Genomic DNA, 24,338 nt, shown 5'->3' with positions numbered 1-24,338 from the left:
ATAAATGCTCTAAGGAAAGGCAGTTTATAAGGTGATTAGGGCTAAGATATCAAGAGGAGGCCTTTGTGGGAGGTGATATTTGAGTTATACCTGTGTGGTTAGAAGGTGATCCACTGAAAAGAGCAATATTAACAGAAGGAACAACAGAACAAAGGTTGAGACAAGGCTAATCAACACAGAGTGGGTGACTGGGTAGTCAACTAACTTTGCTGAGGGGATGAGGTCAGAAATAGTGGGGCAGAAGATCATGCAAAAGGCTTTGAAGTCTGTATGGAAGCTGGATTCTGTTCTGTAATCTCTGCATTTTTGGCAGAGTAAGGATGATATAATTGGAATCATGCTTTGGAAAAATCATTTGGGCTGTTTTGTGGGGATTTGGTGGGGTGGAAGAATACAGGCAAGGACGCCAATGAGGAAGCAGCTGCAGCATTTCAGGAGAGAGTTGACATTGGCTTGGACTAGGGTTGTCACTGTAGAAAAGATAAGAAGTGGTAAGACGCAGGATATAATTTGGATGGTCCATTATAGCAGGATTGTTGGTCTACATTCTGTCCACATTCCCTGGACATTCACTGTTTCAATGATGCTGAAGGCTTCCTACTGCCAGGCCAAAATGCTAGAGAATTGGAGGGATAAACATCCCAGCTTCCTTTCCTTTCTGGTGGAGAACAACTCTGATGCATGAAAATCACTCAGAGGTCCCAGTGGGACGTAGTCCCAGCTGCCTTTGTGAGTAACCTGCTTATCGTCACGCCTATACTGGCTTCCTTTCCTCCTTCTCTTTCCCCAGCCTGTCACTAGTGCCTTTTGGGATCATCTCCTAAATAAACTACTTGCAGTCCAATACCTGACCCAGGGTCAGCTTCTGGGGGCACGCAGGTTAAGACACTAATTTTGGTAGATTGTAAATAATTAATGACCACACTGAGGACCTATAATAAGTGTGTTCCTCGCTCAGTCTTGTCCAACTCTTTGCAACCCCATGGACTGTATCCTACCAGGCTTCTCTGTCTGTGGAATTCTCCAGGCAAGAATACTGGAGTGGGTAGCCATTCCCTTCTCTAGGGGATCTTCCTGACCCAGGGATCCTGCATTGCAGGCAGATTCTTTACTGTCTGAGCCACCAGGGAGGCTCCAGACCTTTGACAGGTGATATTTTAGGATTATTTGATTAGCTACACATGCTTTGGTCTTCTGTAGTATCTCAGTGGTTAAGAATACACTGCCAATGCAGGAGACATGGGTTTGATCCTTGGGTTGAATCCACCTGTCAATGCAATCCCTGGGTAGGGAAGATCCCCTGGAGAAGGAAATGGCAACCCACTCCAGTATTCTTGCCTGGGAAATCCCATGGGCAGAGAAGCCTGGTGGGCTACAATCCATGGGTTCACAAAGAGTCAGACAGGACTGAGTGACTAAACAACAACAGCACATGCTTCAAGATGACAGAATTGCATTTCCTTCTCAGATGTGTTCTCCCATCTCCTTGCAAGGCTCTGCTTATGAATCTTCTTAGGGTAAATTATCTGGACCATTTCCAGCAAATTCACTTTTTGTCAAACCCGGGAAAAGGTGACTTGGAGGAAGAGGCAGAGTTTCTCTAGCAACTTTGGTCTCATAAGGAATCGTCTCCCACCACGATGGAGTTCTCTGGAATTTAGATGTGGTCTGTGACCATCAGCCTTTTAATAAATTCTTGCTAAACCTTTGTAATTGGGGTTTGGGTAAAAGGTCCAGACATGGTGATTAACCATCCTGGTTTGCCTGGACGATATCAATTTGTAAATTATTAAGTACTCAGTTCAGTTCAGTTCAGTCGCTCAGTCGTGTCCGACTCTTTGCGACCCCATGAATCGCAGCACTCCAGGCCTCCCTGTCCATCACCAACTCCCGGAGTTCACTCAGACTCACGTCCATCGAGTCAGTGATGCCATCCAGCCATCTCATCCTCTGTCGTCCCCTTCTCCTCCTGCCCCCAATCCCTCCCAGCATCAGAGTCTTTTCCAGTGAGTCAGCTCTTTACATCAGGTGGCCAAAGTACTGGAGTTTCAGCTTCAGCATCATTCCTTCCAAAGAAATCCCAGGGCTGATCTCCTTCAGAATGGACTGGTTGGATCTCCTTGCAGTCCAAGGGACTCTCAAGGGTCTTCTCCAACACGACAGTTCAAAAGCATCAATTCTTCAGCACTCAGCCTTCTTCACAGTCCAACTCTCATATCCATACATGACCACAGGAAAAACCATAGCCTTGACTAGATGAACCTTTGTTGGCAAAGTAATGTCTCTGCTTTTGAATATGCTATCTAGGTTGGTCATAACTTTCCTTCCAAGAAGTAAGTGTCTTTTAATTTCATGGCTGCAGTCACCATCTGCAGTGATTTTGGAGCCCAGGAAAATAAAGTCTGACACTGTTTCCACTGTTTCCCCATTTCCCATGAAGTGGTGGGACCGGATTCCATGATCTTCGTTTTCTGAATGTTGAGCTTTAAGCCAACTTTTTCACTCTCCACTTTCACTTTCATCAAGAGGCTTTCGACTCTTCACTTTCTGCCATAAGGGTGGTGTCATCTGCATATCTGAGGTTATTGAGATTTCTCCCGGCAATCTTGATTCCAGCTTGTGCTTCCTCCAGCCCAGTGTTTCTCATGATGTACTCTGCATGTAAGTTAAATAAGCAGGGGGATAATATACAGCCTTGACATACTCCTTTTCCTATTTGGAACCAGTCTGTTGTTCCATGTCCAGTTCTAACTGTTGCTTCCTGACCTGCATATAGGTTTCTCAAAAGGCAGGTGAGGTGGTCTGGTATTCCAATCTCTTTCAAAATTTTCCACAGTTTATTGTGATCCACACAGTTAAAGGCTTTGGCATAGTCAATAAAGCAGAAATAGATGTTTTTCTGGAACTCTCTTGCTTTTTCAATGATCCAGCGGATGTTGGCAATTTGATCTCTGGTTCCTCTACCTTTTCTAAAACCATCTTGAACATCAGGAAGTTCACGGTTCACATATTGCTGAAGCCTGGCTTGGAGAATTTTGAGCATTACTTTACTAGCATGTGAGATGAGTGCAATTGTGTGGTAGTTTGAGCATTCTTTGGCATTGCCTTTCTTTGGGATTGGAATGAAAACTGACCTTTTCCAGTCCTGCGGCCACTGCTGAGTTTTCCAAATTTGCTGGCATATTGAGTGCAGCACTTTCACAGCCTCATCTTTCAGGATTTGAAATAGCTCAACTGGAATTCCATCACCTCCACTAGCTTTGTTCGTAGTGATGCTTTCTAAGGCCCACTTGACTTCACATTCCAGGATGTCTGGCTCTAGATGAGTGATCACACCATCGTGATTATCTGGGTCGTGAAGATCTTTTTTGTACAGTTCTTCTGTGTATTCTTGCCACCTCTTCTTAATATCTTCTGCTTCTGTTAGGTCCATACCATTTCTGTCCTTTATCGAGCCCATTTTTGCATGAAATGTCCCCTTGGTATCTCTAAGTAAGTATTATTAAGTAATAAATATAGGTAACGAGGAAGTAAAGCAGTTTTCTAATGTGACCGAAAAAATCCCACAGTCATATCCACTCACATGCCAATGGCAAAACTTGGTTTGCTAGAGAAATGAGTCTCTAGATAAAGTGATTTTGTGTTCACCTAAAATTCTGGGGAAAGAAGGAAGGGCTGAATATTGAGGAACAACTAGCAGTTTTTCTCCCTCTCATGGTTTTAAGAATAATTTGAACCAATTAAAAGTTATCTGTAATTATAGGTTTATGAAATTATGGGAACAAAATGACCCCAAGGCATGATAAACTTAAAGAGTATTAAACTCTCTCATCTGGAAAGTCTGCTTACATTAAAAAAGAAGAAAAATCATTGATTTTGTAGAATTTGAGCTCGTCTGAGTCTTATAACTATTATGATTAGAATATATCTGGCTATTCTAGGCCAAAATTTTTAAGAATATAAGCCAAGTTAAGTCAGCTTTGTAGACTCTGCGCTTCTGAATTTCCTCCTTTTCAGATTTCTGGGTTGAATGGTGCACAGAGTAAGGAAGAAAAAAGAAATGTATGCCACATTTGTGGGTAGTGAAGAGGTGGGTAGAGAAATAAATTCCATAATATACTGTGAATATTGAAGTTCAGAAAGTAAAATTAACATGGTCTAAAAGAAAATTGCTTTGCACACTTTTCTGTTTTCTGAGACTGCTAGTGTTTTGGCAGTGGTTGTCTGTGGACAACCATAATGTAGAACATGAGATGGAAATACAGTTGTGGAATTTTAATAATCTGCTGGTCTGCTAATAATTTGCTTTTGTTCAAACCATTTCTTTTTAATTTGACAGTTATTCATAAATCTTAGTCCAAAAAAAGAGTGTAAGTTTATCTTAGGAAGATCTGTACAGTAATAAGAAAGTAAAGTGTAGACACACTTTCACATCTTCCAGGAAGACATTTTATTCAGCACTAAACTACTAAATTTATGCTTCTGAAAGTTGCTGTTGTCCTTTGGGGCCCAAAGTCACAGTTAGGAAATAAGTGGAAGTAATAGAATCATGCTTGAAGAGTAAGTTTCAAGTAGTACATTTTAAGTGGCTGTTACTATTTTGGGAATAATAATAACAGCTGCTTTAATAATACAGTACTCATTTCATGTCATATTTGAATATGATTTCCATATAAATGCAAAAATGAAAGCAAAAAAGTTCAACTTCAAATGTCCAAGTTCCTTTAACTTCTGAATATATAATTTTATCACTCTTTTTTTTTTTATCAAATTCCACATGAATGAAGAGCTGGGAATTTTTAGAATTTAGAGGGTCCAGGTACAACATTTGCAGTTGCTTAATATGCTTCATTACATATATTTATCTTATCTTTCCCCTCCCTTGCAAAGATCTACTTTGCAAAATTGTTTTCCTGACTATTCTGCCTCAGGCTATCAAGTCTAATAAAGAGATTTTTGGCCTTCTACTAACTTGCTTGTGTCAAAGAACTATTGTCCTTCCCGTTCCTCTCACCCTTTGAATTTAAGTCCAAAATAAATGAATGGTAACAAGTTTTCTTCACTGCTTTTTAGTGTCAAGTTCCAGTTCAGAAAAAGTTCTGTTCAAGAATGAATTCCAGCAGTGTTCCTGTTGCCAGCAGGCAGCATTAAAGTCTTGGCATATGGAAGTATGCCAGAGTAAATGCTACTCTAGTTGAGTGAAGTCGTTTATATATGATAACATATGATTATGATTCTTAATGCAAACTTCACAGCCATCTTATGATGAGCATTTATAGGCAATAAATTTAAAGGTGAAATCATCTCAAGTATGATTTTTATTCAGATACTGTGCAAACAGAAAATATGGAGCAAGGTCCTAAGAGATAGATCATTCTTTGATTATAGAGCAGTAGTTGGATTCCTGGGTCAGGCTGAAAGATTTTGGAGTTGGTGTTATGTGCTGGCATAAAGAGAGAGAGAGCAGGCAAACTGTTTGGGGTCAGGTTTCTTCTCCCTTGGAGGTCAAGGCAGTCCTGAGGACTTACCTGGAGAGGGAGTCTTGTTCCTTTTCTTCCCTGGAGATGGCCAGGACTTCTAGAATCCCTGGCCTTACCCATGTGGAGCTAGGCTGTGTTTCAGGAGCAGGGAGGTCCAGCCCTGCTCAGGGTCATGCTCATTTGCTATGTTTCTATATTACCTCTTATATTATTAATAAATGTCTGTGTGCCCCAAGAGGGCACACGTCATACATTCACCTTTGATCTTCTAATCTCTTCTCCACTTCACAACCAGAGAGACCTGATAGGCAGTAGCTGTCACATCCTTCCAGTAACCGCCCTCCCCACCCCCCCACCAGTGGCTGATTATCTCTTAGCGTAAAGACCTCACCCCAGGTGAGGTGCTGTCTTCCTTTTAGCCACAGTTAACACTTTCACTTCCACATTTGGGCAAATGTTCACTTCCACATTCCTGCCTTGGGTTCTTTTTATACAGTTTGCTTTGCCTGGCATTCTCTCTACCTCATCCTCCCTGCTTCCTCACCCTTTTTACCCAGCTGCCTCCTCCTCACCTTCTCCTGTCACCTTTTCTGGGAAGATTTCCCTGAGCCTCTACACCAAGCTGGGCCTCTCCCTCTCACACACTCTGACTGCACTCACATCCCCATTTGTAGCACTTAACAATTTTAGTTAATTATTTATTTAATGTTTCCCTTGATAGATTGGAAATGCAATGATGATGTCAAATATGTTTGTTAATTGCCATACTTGAAGAACCTAGCTCAGCATCTGGCATTCACTATATAGACATTCACTATATATTTCTTGAATAGATGAATAAATGATGAGCCAATAAATGACCAACCGGATGGTCTGATTCCTTTTTGCACACTCCCTCCCAACCCCTCAGCGGGTGCAGGACAGGACAGTAGAAGAGAAGTGTAGGTGAAAAGTTCTATAGGAGTTCTCTGGATTTGGAAATTCTGGATGGGGGATTGTGAAGCTGGTACAAAGCGTTGTTCCTCTGGGACCCTATTAATTCCTATTTGAGTCTCTGCAGCAGGGAGGAGCTGCCCTGATCAGCTCAGGGCTTCCTCAATTCTGCAGGGAAATCCCCAGAGTCCTCCCAGCCTTCATCTGCCTGGAAGAAAACTTGACCACCCTTTTGCCTTTCCCTTAAGCTACTGGTGGCTTCCTGGGTGGCTCAGATGGTAAAGCGTCTGCCTGCAATGCAGGAGACCCGGGTTCGATTCCTGGGTCGGGAAGATCCTCTGGAGAAGGAAATGGCAATCCACTCCAGTACTCTTGCCTGGAAAATCCCATGAACGGAGGAACCTGATAGGCTACAGTCTATGGGGTCACAAAGAGTCGGACACAACTGAGCAACTTCACTTTAAGCTACTGTGAGATGGTTGTCAGGCTACAATCCATCTTAAGCATCTCCTGTGTACAAGTCTCAGCTGGAAGATGGGAAAGCTAAGCAGAAGATAGGCTATTTAGGTTTGTTATTCTTCAGGTACTCTTTCTCTACCCTAGATATCTTACCAGAGTTCTGTGTCTTATTTCCAACTGCATGATACCTAGATCCACTTAGCACTCAAAAGCAAAACTGGTTATCCTCCTTCAACCTAGAATCAAACAGAAGGCAAAATCTTTACTTATGATCCTATCACCATCCATTGAATGGACCAAGCTAGAAGCAAACTTTAATTTCTTTACTTTTCGCACAAAATCAGCACTGAATGCTGTTGAATTTCCCATGTGGGTGCCCTTTTCACCCTCCCACTGAATCTTTATCACCTCAAGCTGTTAATGTCTCCCAAATCACCTCTCTGCCCCTTATTTTTTCATTCATTCATCTCTTTTTCACTGACCTTAGTCATTTTTCAATAATAAGGTATTTTTAACATATCATTTTCTTTAAAAACTCTCAATGCTTTTTAAAAATGCCATTATCATGAAAAACAAGGCTGAGGAACTTTGCAGATTAAAGGACATGAAAAAGACAAGAAAATGAAATGCAATACATGCTTCCGGATTTGATTCTACAGGGTAAAATTTTTCATAGTGTAAAAGTCATTATCAGAACAGTTGACAAAATTGGAATTATATGGATTAAAATTTCTTGAATTTGAAAATTGTAATTTGGTTATAAAAGAGAATGTCTTTATTCTTGGAAAATACACACTGAACTATTAAGAGGTAAAAGGATGAACTACTCTCAATTAGTTCAGAAAAAAATGTATGTATATACCTGTGAGTACAAAGCAAAGGAGAAAAGGAAAGATATAAACATCTGAATGCAGAGTTCCAAAGAATAGCAAGAAGGGATAAGAAAGCCTTCTTCAGCGATCAATGCAAAGAAATAGAGGAAAACAACAGAATGGGAAAGACTAGGGATCTCTTCAAGAAAATCAGAGATACCAAAGGAACATTTCATGCAATGATGGGCTCAATAAAGGACAGAAATGGTATGGGCCTAACAGAAGCAGAAGATATTAAGAAGAGATGGCAAGAATACACAGAAGAACTGTACAAAAAAGATCTTCATGACCCAGATAATCACGATGGTATAATCACTGACCTAGAGCCAGACATCCTGGAATGTGAAGTCAAGTGGGCCTTAGAAAGCATCACTACGAACAAAGCTAGTGGAGGTGATGGAATTCCAGTTGAGCTATTCCAAATCCTGAAAGATGATGCTGTGAAAGTGCTGCCCTCAATATGCCAGCTAATTTGGAAAACTCAGCAGTGGCCACAGGACTGGAAAAGGTCAGTTTTCATTCCAATCCCTAAGATAGGCAATGCCAAAGAATGCTCAAACTACCACACAATTGCACTCATCTCACATGCTAGTAAAGTAATGCTCAAAATTCTCCAAGCCAGGCTTCAGCAATATGTGAAATTCCAGTTCTTCAAGCTGATTTTAGAAAAGGCAGAGGAACCAGAGATCAAATTGCCAACATCCGCCGGATCATGGAAAAAGCAAGAGAGTTCCAGAAAAACATCTATTTCTGCTTTATTGACTATGCCAAAGCCTTTGACTGTGTGGATCACAATAAACTGTGGAAAATTTTGAAAGAGATTGGAATACCAGACCACCTCACCTGCCTCTTGAGAAACCTATATGCAGGTCAGGAAGCAACAGTTAGAACTGGACATGGAACAACAGACTGGTTCCAAATAGGAAAAGGAGTACGTCAAGGCTGTATATTGTCACCCTGCTTATTTAACTTCTATGCAGTGTACATCATGAGAAACGCTGGACTGGAAGAAGCACAAGCTGGAATCAAGATTGCCGGGAGAAATCTCAATAACCTCAGATATGCAGATGACACCACCCTTATGGCAGAAAGTGAAGAGGAACTCAAAAGCCTCTTGATGAAAGTGAAAGTGGAGAGTGAAAAAGTTGGCTTAAAGCTCAACATTCAGAAAATAAAGATCATGGCATCCGGTTCCATCACTTCATGGGAAATAGATGGGGAAACAGTGGAAACAGTGTCAGACTTTATTTTGGGGGGCTCCAAAATCACTGCAGATGGTGACTGCAGCCAAGAAAGTAAAAGACACTTACTCCTTGGAAAGAAAGTTATGACCAACCTAGATAGCATATTCAAAAGCAGAGACATTACTTTGCCAACAAAGGTCCGTCTAGTCAAGGCTATGGTTTTTCCTGTGGTCATGTATGGATGTGAGAGTTGGACTGTGAAGAAGGCTGAGCGCCGAAGAATTGATGCTTTTGAACTGTGGTGTTGGAGAAGACTCTTGAGAGTCCCTTGGACTGCAAGGAGATCCAACCAGTCCATTCTGAAGGAGATCAGCCCTGGGATTTCTTTGGAAGGAATGATGCTAAAGCTGAAACTCCAGTACTTTGGCCACCTCATGCGAAGAGTTGACTCATTGGAAAAGACTTTGATGCTGGGAGGGATTGGGGGCAGGAGGAGAAGGGGACAACAGAGGATGAGATGGCTGGATGGCATCACTGACTCTATGGACATGAGTCTCAGTGAACTCTGGGAGTTGGTGATGGACAGGGAGGCCTGGCATGCTGCAATTCATGGGGTAGCAAAGAGTCGGACACGACTGAGCAACTGATCTTATCTGATCTGATCTGATATATATTTGTGTGTGTGTATACATACCCATGCATATCTATGTGTCTATATAAGAAATATATATATGTTATATATATAACATGTTATATATATAACATATATATATATATATATATAGAGAGAGAGAGAGAGAGAGAGAGAGAGAATAATGTATATGTGGCCAAATAGTAATAATTGGTAAATCTGTGTAAAGACTATACAGGAGTTCTTTGTGTTATTGCTTTCTCAAAGTTTGATGTTATTTTATCATAAAAACTTATAAAAAATCAATTTTAAATATTAAATTTAGTTGTAGTACTTTAGTCCAAACAAACTTTGTTAATAACACACACACAATTTCATCAGCTTCCTGCTACCCATACAAAGAAATTTTAAGCTTCTCAGAGTCATGCTCAGGCCTTTCTATAATCTGGTCTCAAACTACTTTTCTGCCTCACTGTTTCCTATCCTATAGTTACTCCTTATTCTATCCAAGATGCAGCAATCACCTTTCATTCTTCCCCCTGTGTTTTTTTTTCCCCTGCTATTCTTTCTACAAAGTATGCCTTCACTGTTACTTCACTGGTGACCTCTCATGCCCATTCTGAGACCTCAGGGGTCAATTCTTCTGCAATGCCCTACTCCATAATCGTAGGCAGCGTTAACACATCCCTCCTCTTAGGGACTGAATGTTGTGTTCCCTAATATTCATATGTTGAAGTTCTAACCCCCAATGTGATAGTATTTTAAGGTGGGACTTTGGAGGTAAAAAGGGTAAGATGAGGTCATGAGTATGGGGCCCTCATGATGGGATTGGGGCCCTCATGATGGGATTTGTGCCCTTGTAAAAAGAGACACCAGAGAACTTGTCTCTTACTCCATCATGTGAGGATCCAGTGAGAAGGTGGACCTCTGCAAGCCTTAATCTTCTGGCACTTTGATCTTAGCTTCTCAGGTTCTAGAAGGATGAGAAATGTGTTTATGTTTGTTAAACCATGCATTCCATTATGGCAACCCAAGCAGACTAATGTATCTCCTCTGTGTATACATAGCAATTTGCCTAGAAGTAAGCTATAGCAGTTAGGACTCTGATGTACAATGAGTTGCTGATGGATTTTTCTGTCACACAAGAAAGTGAATCCTAAGGGCAGCAGGTGTGTACCTTATTTTTCTGTCCCCGAAGCAGTGCCTGACCCACTGGAGTCCAGGCTTGCTGAATGAAAGAAGCAGAATCTAAACCTGATCACTTCAGTTATTCATTAACTCTACTGTTTCAGTATGGATTCATTGTGACTTCGCTTGAAATTGTGACAGATTGATTTTAGCGTTTTACAGAGAAAGCCACAGTTTCTAATGAAGCAGAGACATTGCCGATAGCCCTGCCTTCCTGTTTCCATATCATCAGTGATGGATTCAGTAGCCTCAAGAGGATTCTTAGTAAAGAATATTTTAATTCAAAACTTATTCTGAAAAGAAACTTTCCTTCATACACTTTATATAAACATGAACTAGATAATAAGCATGCCTAGTAGATAATAAAGCATGCCTACACTAATTAGGAGAAGGCAATGGCACCCCACTCCAGTACTCTTGCCTGGAAAATCCCAGGGACGGGGGAGCCTGGTGGGCTGCCGTCTCAGGGGTCGCACAGAGTCGGACACGACTGAAGTGACTTAGCAGCAGCAGCACACTAATTAAGAAAGTTTTTTAAAAGTGAAGTAACATTATTAGTAAATTTCTGTGAGCAATAAATAAATTATGAACATTAGGTAGTGCAAAGTTGAACAAGGATAGAACATTAATCTCTATTTGTTTCTTTTTCTCCAGCTCATTTTTTATAAAAAGACTTTCCCTACATAGTCCCCTTCCTACTCCCTCACTCAGCAGACATTTCAGCAGATATTTTACTCAAAACAAAACTGTGCAGCCTATGCTGCATATTGGAGGACATGTGCACAAGATCACTCCAAAGGGGAAGTACATATTTCCAGTTGAAAGCTGGAGAAAGGTTGTATAAATATGAACTATTTAGTCAAATTCAAACATAATTAGGAGGAAGTATTAGAAATACTGAAAAAATTGATATATTCCTAAATTCTAAGTTATCCCGTAGTAATTGCTGTCAACTCAGAGATCACTTTTGCTTGATTTCTTTGTTTTCATTTCATTCTCTACATGGCCATGAATATTCCGTGAGATCTGTAGCAATTGTAAAATCTATCAATACACTCTTTATGTTCTTTGAAAGACCATCTAGACTTATTCTGAATGTCCTGAATCACATATAATTCCAGCTCTATGTTAGCTATGTTACCTAGTGTATTAGTCAGCTTGAGCTGCTATAACAAAATACTGTAGACTGGGTCATTTTTAGTAACAGATATTTATTTATCACAGTTCTTTAGGCTAAGAAGTCTAAGATCAAGGTACCCAAATATTCAGTTCTTAGTAAAGGCCTTCTTCCTGGCCTGTAATCCTTCACTCTCTCTGTTTCCTCACCTGGCCAATCCTTGATGTGTGTGCGTGGAGGGAGTGAGAGCTCTCTCTCTCACTATTTTTATGCAGGCACTAACCCACCATGAATATACCACCCTCACGACCTGATTTAAATTTAATCATGTATAAAAGGCCCCTGCTCCTAATACCATCACATTGAGAGTTAGGGCTTCAGAATGTGAACTTTAGGGGGAACACAGACATTCAGTCCACAACAGAACAGATTCATTTCCTTTGTTGGCTGGCATACAGCCCGACTGACTCCACATTGTTTGTTTGGCTGACACTGCCTGCCCCCATATTGTACATTGATAGCATTAGAAGCAAGTTGTTCCCTGGTAAGCTTTAGACTCAGAAATACTGGAGTTTTGCTTGTTTTGATCTTGGCTTAAATTTTATAAGGGATTTGTAAATCTTGTAAGTGTGTAAAGTAACATAGAACTGGATGTATCCTTTCTTGTTCTAATATATTTTGAAATGAACTATTTAAGCAGAAAATACTTCTTTATAAATGAAAGTGAAAACATTAGGAAGGTTGAACATGAAGAATAATTATCAAAATATTATGATGATAGTACAGTATAGTGAATGCAATGAGGCCTTTTTAGAGAAAAACCAGAGTCCATGGTCTTGTTTTATGACTTATTAACTATATTTTAAAACAACTTACATAAACCCATTGGGTCTGAAGTATTGACATATCTTCTTTTATTTATTTTTAGTTTTTTTCTATTTCTTGAATTTTTTCCCCATGTTGCATAGTTTATAGGATCTTAGTTCCCTGACCAGGGATTGAACCTGGACCCTCAGCAGTGAAAGGACAGAGTCCTAACCACTGGACTGCTAGGGAATTCCCTCAAGTATATCTTCTATAAAATTGTGATAATAGCACCTATCTTTCTGTGGGACTATTTTGAAAATGAAACAATACATGTAAATTATGAGCTCTAGTTCCTTGAGCATAGTAGATACTCAATAAATAGTAGCTTTTATAATTAATAATTTTTAAGTCAAGAGAAGAAAATAAACTGATAGGTAATTAGCATCTCTGATTGATTATTGCTTTTATTCAAATTTTAAAATTTTTAGAACACCCTTTAGTAAATTGAGCATATTAATATTATCTCATGTTTCCTGAAGTATATGTGAACCATGAACTTCCTGATGTTCAAGCTGGTTTTAGAAAAGGCAGAGGAACCAGAGATCAAATTGCCAACATTCGCTGGATCATTGAAAAAGCAAGAGAGTTCCAGAAAAACATCTATTTCTGCTTTATTGACTATGCCAAAGCCTTTGACTGTGTGGATCACAATAAACTGTGGAAAATTCTGAAAGAGATGGGAATACCAGACCACCTGATCTGCTCTTGAGAAATTTGTATGCAGGTCAGGAAGCAACAGTTAGAACTGGACATGGAACAACAGACTGGTTCCAAGTAGGAAAGGAGTTCATCAAGGCTGTATATTATCACCCTGTTTATTTAACTTCTATGCAGAGTACATCATGAGAAACGCTGGGCTGGAAGAAACACAAGCTGGAATCAAGATTGCCGGGAGAAATATCAATAACCTCAGATATGCAGATGACACCACCCTTATGGCAGAAAGTGAAGAGGAACTCAAAAGCCTCTTGATGAAAGTGAAAGTGGAGAGTGAAAAAGTTGGCTTAAAGCTCAGCATTCAGAAAACAAAGATCATGGCATCCGGTCCCACCACTTCATGGGAAATAGATGGGGAAACAGTGGAAACAGTGTCAGACTTTATTTTCCTGGGCTCCAAAATCACTGCAGATGGTGACTGCAGCCATGAAATTAAAAGACGCTTACTCCTTGGAAGGAAAGTTATGACCAACCTAGATAGCATATCCAAAAGCAGAGACATTACTTTGCCAACAAAGGTTCGTCTAGTCAAGGCTATGGTTTTTCCTGTGATCGTGTATGGATGTGAGAGTTGGACTGTGAAGAAGGCTGAGTGCTGAAGAATTGATGCTTTTGAACTGTGGTGTTGGAGAAGACTCTTGAGAATCCCTTGGACTGCAGGGAGATCCAACCAGTCCATTCTGAAGGAGATCAGCCCTGGGATTTCTTTGGAAGGAATGATGCTAAAGCTGAAACTCCAGTACTTTGGCCACCTCATGCGAAGAGTTGACTCATTGGAAAAGACTCTGATGCTGGGAGGGATTGGGGGCAGGAGAAGAAGGGGATGACAGAGGATGAGATGGCTGGATGGCATCACTGACTCTATGGACATGAGTCTGAGTGAACTCCGGGAGTTGGTGATGGACAGGGAGGCCTGGCGTGCTGCGATTCATGGGGTCGCAAAGAGTCGGACATGACTGAGTGACTGATCTGATCTGATCTGATGTCTATGTAAGTAAATTTGAATAATCTATTGTAGTAAATGACACATAGTAAGCACTCATAAATACTCTTTTTATTCTGTTCTCCCTCCAACCTTCACACACAAACTCTCCTTTTAGGAAACTTCTAAGATGGTCTGGAAATTAACATATACTTAATCATGATGTCATTGAGTAAGCACACACGTGCACACACACACACATTACTCCAAAATGAACGTCAATTACCTATTGATTTTCTGTTATTTCTGTGAATCCTACTCTTGCCACTTTGTGGCTTCAGATATTCATAAATGAACACTTTCATCTTTACTTAACTCCAGTATGAAAATAGCCCAATCAGTTCAGTTCAATTCAGCCACTCAGTCGTGTCCGACTCTTTTCGACCCCATGAACCGCAGCATGCCAGGGTTCCCTGTCCATCACCAACTCCCAGGATCCACCCAAACCTATGTCCATCGAGTCGATGAAGCCATCAAACCATCTCATCCTCTGTCGTATTGGAGGTTCAGCTTCAACATCAGTCCTTCCAATGAACACCCAGGACTGACCTCCGTTAGGATAGACTGCTTGGATCTCCTTGCAGTCCAAGGGACTCTCAAGAGTCTTTTCCAACACCACAGTTCAAAAGCATCAATTCTTTGGTGCTCAGCTTTCTTCACAGTCCAACTCTCACATCCATACATGACCACTGGAAAAACCATGGCCTTGACTAGAAAGACCTTTGTTGGCAAAGTAATGTTTCTGCTTTTCAATATGCTATCTAGGTTGGTCATAACTTTCCTTCCAAGGAGTAAGCGTCTTTTAATTTCATGGCTGCAATCACCATCTGCAGTGATTTTGGAGCCCAAAAAAATAAAGTCTGACACTGTTTCCACTGTTTCCCCATCTATTTCCCATGAAGTGGTGGGACCAGATGCCATGATCTTCATTTTCTGAATGTTGAGCTTTAAGCCAACTTATTCACTCTCCTCTTTTACCTTCATCAAGAGGCTTTTTAGTTCCTCTTCACTTTCTGCCGTAAGGGTGGTGTCATCTGCATATCTGAGGTTATTGAGATTTCTCCCGGCAATCTTGATTCCAGCTTGTGCTTCTTCCAGCCCAGCGTTTCTCATGATGTACTCTGCATAGAAGTTAAATAAGCAGGGTGACAATATACAGCCTTGACATACTCCTTTTCTTATTTGGAACCAGTCTGTTGTTCCATGTCCAGTTCTAACTGTTGCTTCCTGACCTGCATACACATTTCTCAAGAGACAGGTCAGGTGGTCTGGTATTCCCATCTTTTGAAGAATTTTCCACAGCTTATTGTGATCTACACAGTCAAAGGCTTTGGCATAGTCAATAAAGCAGAAATAGATGTTTTTCTGGAACTCTCTTGCTTTTTCCATGATCCAGCAGATGGCAATTTGGTCTCTGGTTCCTCTGCCTTTTCTAAAAGCAGCTTGAACATCTGGAAGTTCACGGTTCACATATTGCTGAAGCCTGGCTTGGAGAATTTTGAGCATTACTTTACTGGCGTGTGAAATGAGTGCAATTGTGTAGTAGTTTGAGCATTCTTTGGCATTGCCTTTCTTTGGGATTGGAATGAAAACTGACCTTTTCCAGTCCTGTGGCCACTGCTGAGTTTTCCAGATTTGCTGGCATATTGAGTGCAACACTTTCCGTGATAACCTGGGTCATGAAGATCTTTTTTGTACAGTTCTTCTGTGTACTCTTGCCACCTCTTCTTAATATCTTCTGCTTCTGTTAGATCCATGCCATTTCTGTCCTTTATTGAGCCCATCTTTGCATGAAATGTTCCCTTGGCATCTCTAATTTTCTTCAAGAGATCTCTAGTCTTTCCCAGTCATGTGTATAAACAATATTCTAAATTTTGCCAACTATTATTCTATTGAATATTTATCATGGCTAGGTTTTCTGGTAGGTACTTAACATATATAGTTTCATTCATTCCCCACAAGTTCTTATAGTTAAGTACTGTTTTACAGATGAGAAAGCCAAAGCTCAAAGCCTAGATCCTGTAATTTGTAGGTGGCTTTGGAATGCTACATTCTCCAGTTGTTGCTCTTATTTTATAGGCAGCTATTTCTTATCTTTGTTTGTCCTTCTTTTCCTCCTAGCTTCTAATTATGGGAGGGTTCCAGATTTAGCCTTTGGCCTCTTTTCTCCTCTGTATATGCTCCCTCCCTAGGTTGCTTCATGTACCAAATGGCTCCAAATATATTGATGAGTCATCTGTAGGCTGAAGAATTTTTTTTTTAAGTCACTGTCAAGGCCCTCCTATATCCAGTCATTCCCTACAATCCTCATCTGGATGTCTAATAGGTCTCTTACTCTTCACTGTGTTCTTGTTGTGTGTGTGTGCATGTTAAGTTGTTTCAGTCACGTCTGACTCTGATGCTTCCTAAGGCCCTCTTGACTTCACATTCCAGGATGTCTGGCTCTAGGTGAGTGATCACACCATCGCGATTATCTGGGTCGTGATTTTGTACAGTTCTTCTGTGTATTCTTGCCACCTCTTCTTAATATCTTCTGCTTCTGTTAGGTCCATACGATTTCTGTCCTTTATCGAGCCCATCTTTGCATGAAATGTTTCCTTGGTATCTCTAATTTTCTTGAAGAGATCTCTGGTCTTTCCCATTCTGTTGTTTTCCTCTATTTCTTTGCACTGATCACTGAGGAAGGCTTTCTTATTTCTTCTTGCTATTCTTTGGAACTCTGCATTCAAATGGGTATATCTGTCCTTTTCTCCTTTGCTTTTTTCTTCTCTTCTTTTCACAACTATTTTTAAGGCCTCCACAGACATCCATTTTGCTTTTTTTGCATTTCTTTTTCTTGGGGATGATCTTGATCCCTGTTTCTTGTACAATGCCATGAACCTCCCTCAATAGTTCATCAGGCATTCTATCATATCTAGTCCCTTAAATCTATTTCTCACTTCCACTGTATAATTGTAAGAGATTTAAGACATACCTGAATGGTCTAGTGGATTTCCCTACTTTCTTCAGTTTAAGTCTGAATTTGGCAATAAGGAGTTCATGATCTGAGCCACAGTCAGCTCCCGGGCTTGTTTTTGCTGACTGTATAGAGCTTCTCCTTCTTTGGCTTCAAAGAATATAATCAATCTGATTTCGGTGTTGACCATCTGATAGTGTCCGTATGTAGAATATTCTCTTTTGTTGATGGAAGAGGGTGTTTACTATGATCAGTGCATTCTCTTGGCAAAACGCTATTATCCTTTGTCCTGCTTCATTCTGTACTCCAAGGCCAAGTTTGCCTGTTACTCCAGGTGTTTCTTGACTTCCTCCTTTTGCTTTCCAGTCCTCTAGAATGAAAAGGACATCTTTTTTGGGTGTTAGTTCTAGAAGGGCTTGTAGGTCTTCATAGAACCATTCAGCTTCTTCAGCGTTACTGGGGCATAGACTTGGATTACCATGATATTGAATGGTTTGCCTTGGAAACCAACAGAGATCATTCTGTCGTTTTTGAGATTGCATCCAAGTACTGCATTTCAGACTCTTTTGTTGACTATGAGGGCTACTCCATTTCTTCTAAGGGATTCTTGCCCACAGTAGTAGATATAATGGCCATCTGAGTTAAATTCACCATTCAAGTCCATTTTATTTATACTATGTCTAAAATAAAATGAAACGAGTAAGTAGCAGACCTGTGCCCTGACCATGTGCCTTCCTCCTCTGGATATTTACTCATGCTGCTGCTTCCCTCGAGGATGCTCTTCAAACCTTTTCCCTCTTTCAAATAGCACTTCCCAGAGAACATATCCCCACACGCTATTTAAAACATCTTTTACAGCTTCCTCATTCATTATTCTCTTTCCTTGCTTTACTTTTCTCCATGGTAATTATCACTATCCAAGATCATATTATTTACTCATACATTTATATTGTTTTTAGATTCTTTGTCTATCCTACAAGAATGTAATCACCATGATGACAGTGACCTTAACAGTCTAATTTGCTGCTGCATTGTCAGGGCCTAGAACAGTGGCTGGAGTAAGGCGGAAATAGGAAATGAGAGGGGACTTTTCTGGTGGTTTAGTGATTAAGACTCCACATTTCCATTGCAGGGGCATGGATTTGATCCTTGGTTGGGAAACGAAATTCCACATGCCCCATGGTGCAGCCAGAAAAAAACCTTTTTTCAGAAACAAGTATAGAAAGAGGTGGAACTGAGTTCCTAAATCAGGTTCTGTTTCATTTTAGAGTATATCAACTACCACAATGTGTTATCCCTCCTTCTTAATATCTTCTATGTTAGAGCCTTAGTGTTTTCAAATTGAAAGAGACCTTGGAGATCATCTAGTCCAAGCCTTCATTTTGTGGAATAGATGAAAGTGATGTGTGGAGGTGTAGTGAATGTGGGGTTCAGGGTTGAGTTGTTCAGTCGCTCAGTCGTGAACTGGAGCATGCCAGGCTTCCCTGTCCTTCACTGTCTCCCAAACTCATGTCCATTAAGTTAGCAATGCCATCCAACCGTCTCATCCTCTGGAATTCCCTTCTCTTGCCCTCAATCTTTCCCAGCACTGAGGTCTTTTCCAGTGAGTCAGTTCTTCACATCAGGCGGCCAAAGTATTAGAACTTCAGCTTTAGCAAGAGTCCTTCCAATGAATGTTCAAGATTGACTGGTTTGATCTCCTTGCTGTCCAAAGGACTTTCCAGAGTCTTCTCTAGCACCACAGTTTGAAAGCATCAATTCTTTGGTGCTCAATCTTCTTTATGGTCCATTTCTCACAATGAGAGGACAACTTTTTTTTTTTTCTTTTTGCTTTTATCAACTTTGGAGAGTGTAATCTATTCCTTTTTTGTTTTAACTACATAAGTACAGTTTGAAAAATATCAGTAAGATGGTAACCAGTTCAGTAACTCAGGCACAAGACCATGAGTCAGGTTTGGAAGAATGTAAGTCACCATGTGTACAGTCACTGGTCAGGGCAGCCTTCCTGAAGGAGAACACTGCTGATCCCGAAAGTACAGAAAGGATGTGATGATGAAGAGGAAGGAGCATTTCAGGAACGCAGTGAAGGAATGAGGAGTGGTTGGTGGGGGAATCCTGGTATAGGAGGGAGAATCTGAGAAGAGAAACCTGTAAGGACTTAACAGGAAATCAATTAACACTTGTAGTATGGTTTACTCTGAAAATAGAAACTGGAATGTCAATCTATAAATCTTTAGAGCCAATAATGGAGAAACTTACTCTCACATTTTTCTGGTTTATATACTTTAAACTTTTTTTCTCCTTTTTTGTAGACAGATAACGTAAGCCAAACACTAGGTATAGATTATTATGGGTTGAATTGTGTTTTTAAAAAAATGTTGATGTCCTAACCCCTAGTATCTCCAAGTGTGACTTTATTGGGAGATGAAATGTTGCAGATGTAATTGGTTAAGATGTGGTCATATGGGGGTGGGGTACGGCCCTAGGCCAGTATGACTCATGTACTTGTAAAGAGATGGCCACGTGAAGACAGAGGCAGAGACTGGAATTATCTGCCAAGGAAGATCTGGGGCTACCAGAAGTTGGAAGAGGAAAGAACAGATCCTCCCTAGAGGCTTAGAGGGAGCATCAGTTCAGTTCAGTTCATTTCAGTCGCTCAGTCATATCTGACTCTTTGCGACCCCACGAATCATAGCACACCAGGCTTCCCTTTCCATCACCAGCTCCCGGAGTTTACTCAAACTCATATCCATCGAGTCAGTGATGCCATCCAGCCATCTCATCCTCTGTCGTCCCCTTCTCCTCCTGCCCCCAATCCCTCCCACCATCAGAGTCTTTTCCATGAGTCAACTCTTCACATGAGGTGGCCAAAGTACTGGAGTTTCAGCTTTAGCATCAGTCCTTCCAATGAACACCCAGGACCGATCTCCTTTGAGATGGACTGGTTGGATCTCCTTGCAGTCCAAGGGACTCTCAAGAGTCTTCTCCAACACCACAGTTCAAAAACATCAATTCTTTGGTGCACAGCTTTCTTCACAGTCCAACTCTTACATCCATACATGACCACTGGAAAAACCATAGCCTTGACTAGACAGACCTTTGTTGGCAAAGTAATATCTCTGCTTTTTAATATGCTATCTAGGTTGGTCATAACTTTTCTTCCAAGGGGTAAGCGTCTTTTAATTTCATGGCTGCAATCGCCATCTGCAGTGATTTTGGAGCCCCCCAAAATAAAGTCTGCCACTGTTTCCACTGTTTCCCCATCTATTTCCCATGAAGTGATGGGACCAGATGCCATGAGCATAACCCTGCCAATTCTGTGATTTCGAATTGCTAGCCTCCAGTATTGTGACAATACATCTTTTCTGTACTAAGCCACCTAGTTTATCATACTTTATGTATGGCAGCCCTGGAAAAATAATATACAATTTGCACTTTTACAAACTAATTTTTAAATTAAGCCAAACCATAGTAAACCTATAGCATTGCTTTCTAAATGGGTTTATGCAGCACTTGGTAAATTCGACTGGAACTCTCTGTCTTTGTGTTGGTTAGTAATAATGATTGCTTACAAAACACCCATAAATACATGAGCATCCTTAAATGCTTTTTGCATGTAAATCCTTTATAAGTTAATTGCAAGCAGAGTTGGAGTAAGTTAAGCCACTAAATCACCAGCAGATTCAGACATAGACCTTCAGTAAACATTTTCCAGTTTAAAAGCTAAACCTTCAGTAGGCTTTCTTTTCCTTTTTCTTACTTGAAGCATTCATTTCTGTGTATAGCTGATCAAATGATTTAATTATTGTTTTCTTATAAAGCACAAATTCCAACTTTTTGGTTTTAAGCTCATGAACAGCCTGTCCTCTAGTCATTTATTATGCCTATTCTTTTAACTATTATAACAGATTTTGGACTCACTATCCTAATAATTTTGCTAACTCATATCCTGAATCAGAAAATTCATAGAGAAATTAATTATACATAAATGTAAACCCTCTTAGGCTCAGAGTAGTTTTCTCACTGTTTCTATCATTTCACTTTACTTATCTTTGGATTCAAGACTCTTAGTCACTGCCTTGATGATTGCCTTTTTTCCTTTTTTTTCTTTTTTTAGTCAGTGTAATCTCTTATACTAAAGCACGATTTACTATTTTGTCTTTTTTCCAGTTCATGTGCTTTCACAATAAGGATAAAAGAAAATTTTGTTGTTTTATCATAAGTCATGACTCTAATGGAACAAATTAGATTTTTCAAATTATATTCTACTACGTATTGCAACATGTTTAAATTGATTGCCCCTCCTTACTTTGTGTTGTTTAGCTGCTGAGTCACATCTGACTCTCTTGCGACCCAGTGGACTGTAACCTGTCAGGCTCCTCTGTCCATGGGATTTTCTAGGCAAGAATACTGTAGTGGGTTGCCATTTCTTTCTCCAGGGGATCTTCCCAATCCAGGAATAAAACTCAAGTCTTCTGGATTGACAGGCAGATTCTTTACCACTGAGCCACCAGGGAAGCCCTTCAGGTTTTTTTTTTTGTTTTTTAAGACTTGAGGGTCATGGGAACAAGTTTGAGTTTAGTTATATCATGTGGATTTTAACCTTTATAGTTATCTTGTAATGCAAACAAATATTAGTCATTCAAATAAAGGATTAGAAGAAATGTTTGGACATCTCATAGAAGTTTGGCTCAGATAAGTCATTCCAGTACATTTTCTGGGCCTCCTGTAAGCTTTCTATGTTCCGTCTGACTATAAAAATACTTTAAAATAACACTCTGGCTTAAATATATTGGGGAAATTTTCAGATTTGCTTTATTCACAAGATAGTGCTATTTTATTTGAGAGAGGTTTTAATAATTATTATAATTTTATATTAAATGCTATAAAAATACAGTTTACTTTTACATTTTTCATACTGTTCATGGGGTCCTCAAGGCAAGAATACTGAAGAGGTTTGCTATCCCTTCTCCAGTGGACCACGTTTTGTCAGAACTTTCCACCATGACCTGTCTGTTTTGGGTGGCCCTACACGGCATGGCTCCTAGTTTCATTGAGTTAGACAAGGCTGTGGTCCATGTGATCAGATTGGTTAGTTTTCTGTGATTGTGGTTTTCAGTCTGTCTGCCCTCTGATGGAGAAGGATAAGAGGCTTATGGAAGCTTCCTGATGGGAGAGACTGACTGGGTGGAAGCTTCCTGATGGGAGAGACTGACTGGGTAGAAGCTTCCTGATGGGAGAGACTGACTAGGCAGAAACTGGGTCTTGTTCTGATGGGCGGGGCCATGCTAAGTAAATCTTTAATCCAGTTTGCTGTTGATAGGCTGGGCTGTGTTTCTTCCCTGTTATTTACCTGGGGCCAAACTATGGTGGAGGTAATCCCCGTAGTCATGTATGGATGTGAAAGTTGGACTGTGAAGAAAGCTGAGCACCAAAGAATTGATGCTTTTGAACTGTGGTGTTGGAGAAGACTCTTGAGAGTCCCCTGGACTGCAAGGAGATCCAACCAGTCCATCCTAAGGGAGATCAGTCCTGGGTGTTCATTGGAAGGACTAATGCTGAAGCTGAAACTCCAATACTTTGGCCACCTGATACAAAGGACTGACTCATCTGAAAAGACCCTAGTACTGGGAAAGATTGAGGGCAGGAGGAGAAGGGATGACAGAGGATGAGATGGCTGGATGGCATCACCGCCTCAATGGACATGAGTTTGAGTAAACTCTGGGAGTTGGTGATGGACAAGGAGACCTGGCGTGCTGCAGTCCATGGGGTCGCAGAGTCGAATATGACTGAGTGACTGAACTGAACTGACTTTACATTTTTTTTCCTTAGTCATTTTTTACCTAGAGTCCCTTGGACTGCAAGGAGATCCAACCAGTCCATTCTAAAGGAGATCAGCCCTGGGTGTTCTTTGGAAGGAATGATGCTAAAACTGAAACTCCAGTACTTTGGCCACCTCGTGAGAAGAGTTGACTCATTGGAAAAGAGTCTGATGCTGGGAGGGATTGGAGACAGGAGGAAAAGGGGACGACAGAGGATGAGATGGCTGGATGGCATCACTGACTCGATGGACATGAGTTTGAGTAAACTCCGGGAGCTGGTGATGGACAGGGAGGCCTGGCGTGCTGCGATTCATGGGGTCGCAGAGTCGGACACGACTGAGCGACTGAACTGAACTGAATGTAAATGTAGAACAGTAGATAGCCCCTCATAAATGAATTGGCTGGGGAGAAGGCAATGGCCTCCCACTCCAGTACTCTTGCCTGGAAAATCCCGTGGACGGAGGAGCCTGGAAGGCTGCAGTCCATGGGATCGTTGAGGGTCGGACATGACTGAGCGACTTCACTTTCACTTTTCACTTTCATGCATTGGAGAAGGAAATGGCAACCCACTCCAGTGTTCTTGCCTGGAGAATCCCAGGGATGGGGAAGCCTGGTGGGCTGCCGTCTATGGGGTCGCACAGAGTTGGACACGACTGAAGTGACTTAGCAATAGCAAGAACTGGCTGGAGCTACAAACAAGGTGAGTTCCTTTAGCTCTTTATCTTTTCTATGTTCTCAGGGATGTCAAATAAAAGTTCATTTAGCAGTGTTTGCTTCTGATATATGGCACCAGTAAGTTCTCCATTCAGGTATAGGGGTCTGTGTCAAGAGACAGTTCTAGCTGCAGTTTTAGTATCTGTCTTCCAGCCCCAGACTGAAATTCTTCTAGGAGTAAGTTGAGAGAGGTGAGATGGGGGTAGCCTGGAGCCTGATTTGCCTCATCTCTTGGTTACTTACGGGGCTTCCCTCATGGCTCAGATGATAAAGAATCTGCCTACCATGCAGGAGACTGGGGTTCGATCCCTGGATTGGGAAGAATCCCTGGAGAAGGGAATGGCTGCCTGAGTTATGTAGGCAGACTCCTTCCCCTCTGTGGATATCAGTTTCCTCATTGGTAAAATAAGGAAATG

General features: G+C 40.9%; 1 non-coding gene across 1 annotated transcript; it reads left to right on the top strand.

Moving 5' to 3' along the window:
• Positions 1–6,673: 6,673 nt before the first annotated feature.
• Positions 6,674–6,745, top strand: TRNAC-GCA (transfer RNA cysteine (anticodon GCA)). The gene has a single exon. It is a non-coding gene; the product is annotated as a tRNA-Cys (tRNA).
• The last annotated feature ends 17,593 nt before the right edge of the window (positions 6,746–24,338 follow it).

The sequence above is a fragment of the Bos indicus genome, chromosome 9 (assembly GCF_029378745.1).
Source record: "Bos indicus isolate NIAB-ARS_2022 breed Sahiwal x Tharparkar chromosome 9, NIAB-ARS_B.indTharparkar_mat_pri_1.0, whole genome shotgun sequence".
In the NCBI taxonomy this organism is placed as follows: domain Eukaryota; kingdom Metazoa; phylum Chordata; class Mammalia; order Artiodactyla; family Bovidae; genus Bos; species Bos indicus.
This window is presented reverse-complemented; position numbering and strand designations above follow the sequence as displayed.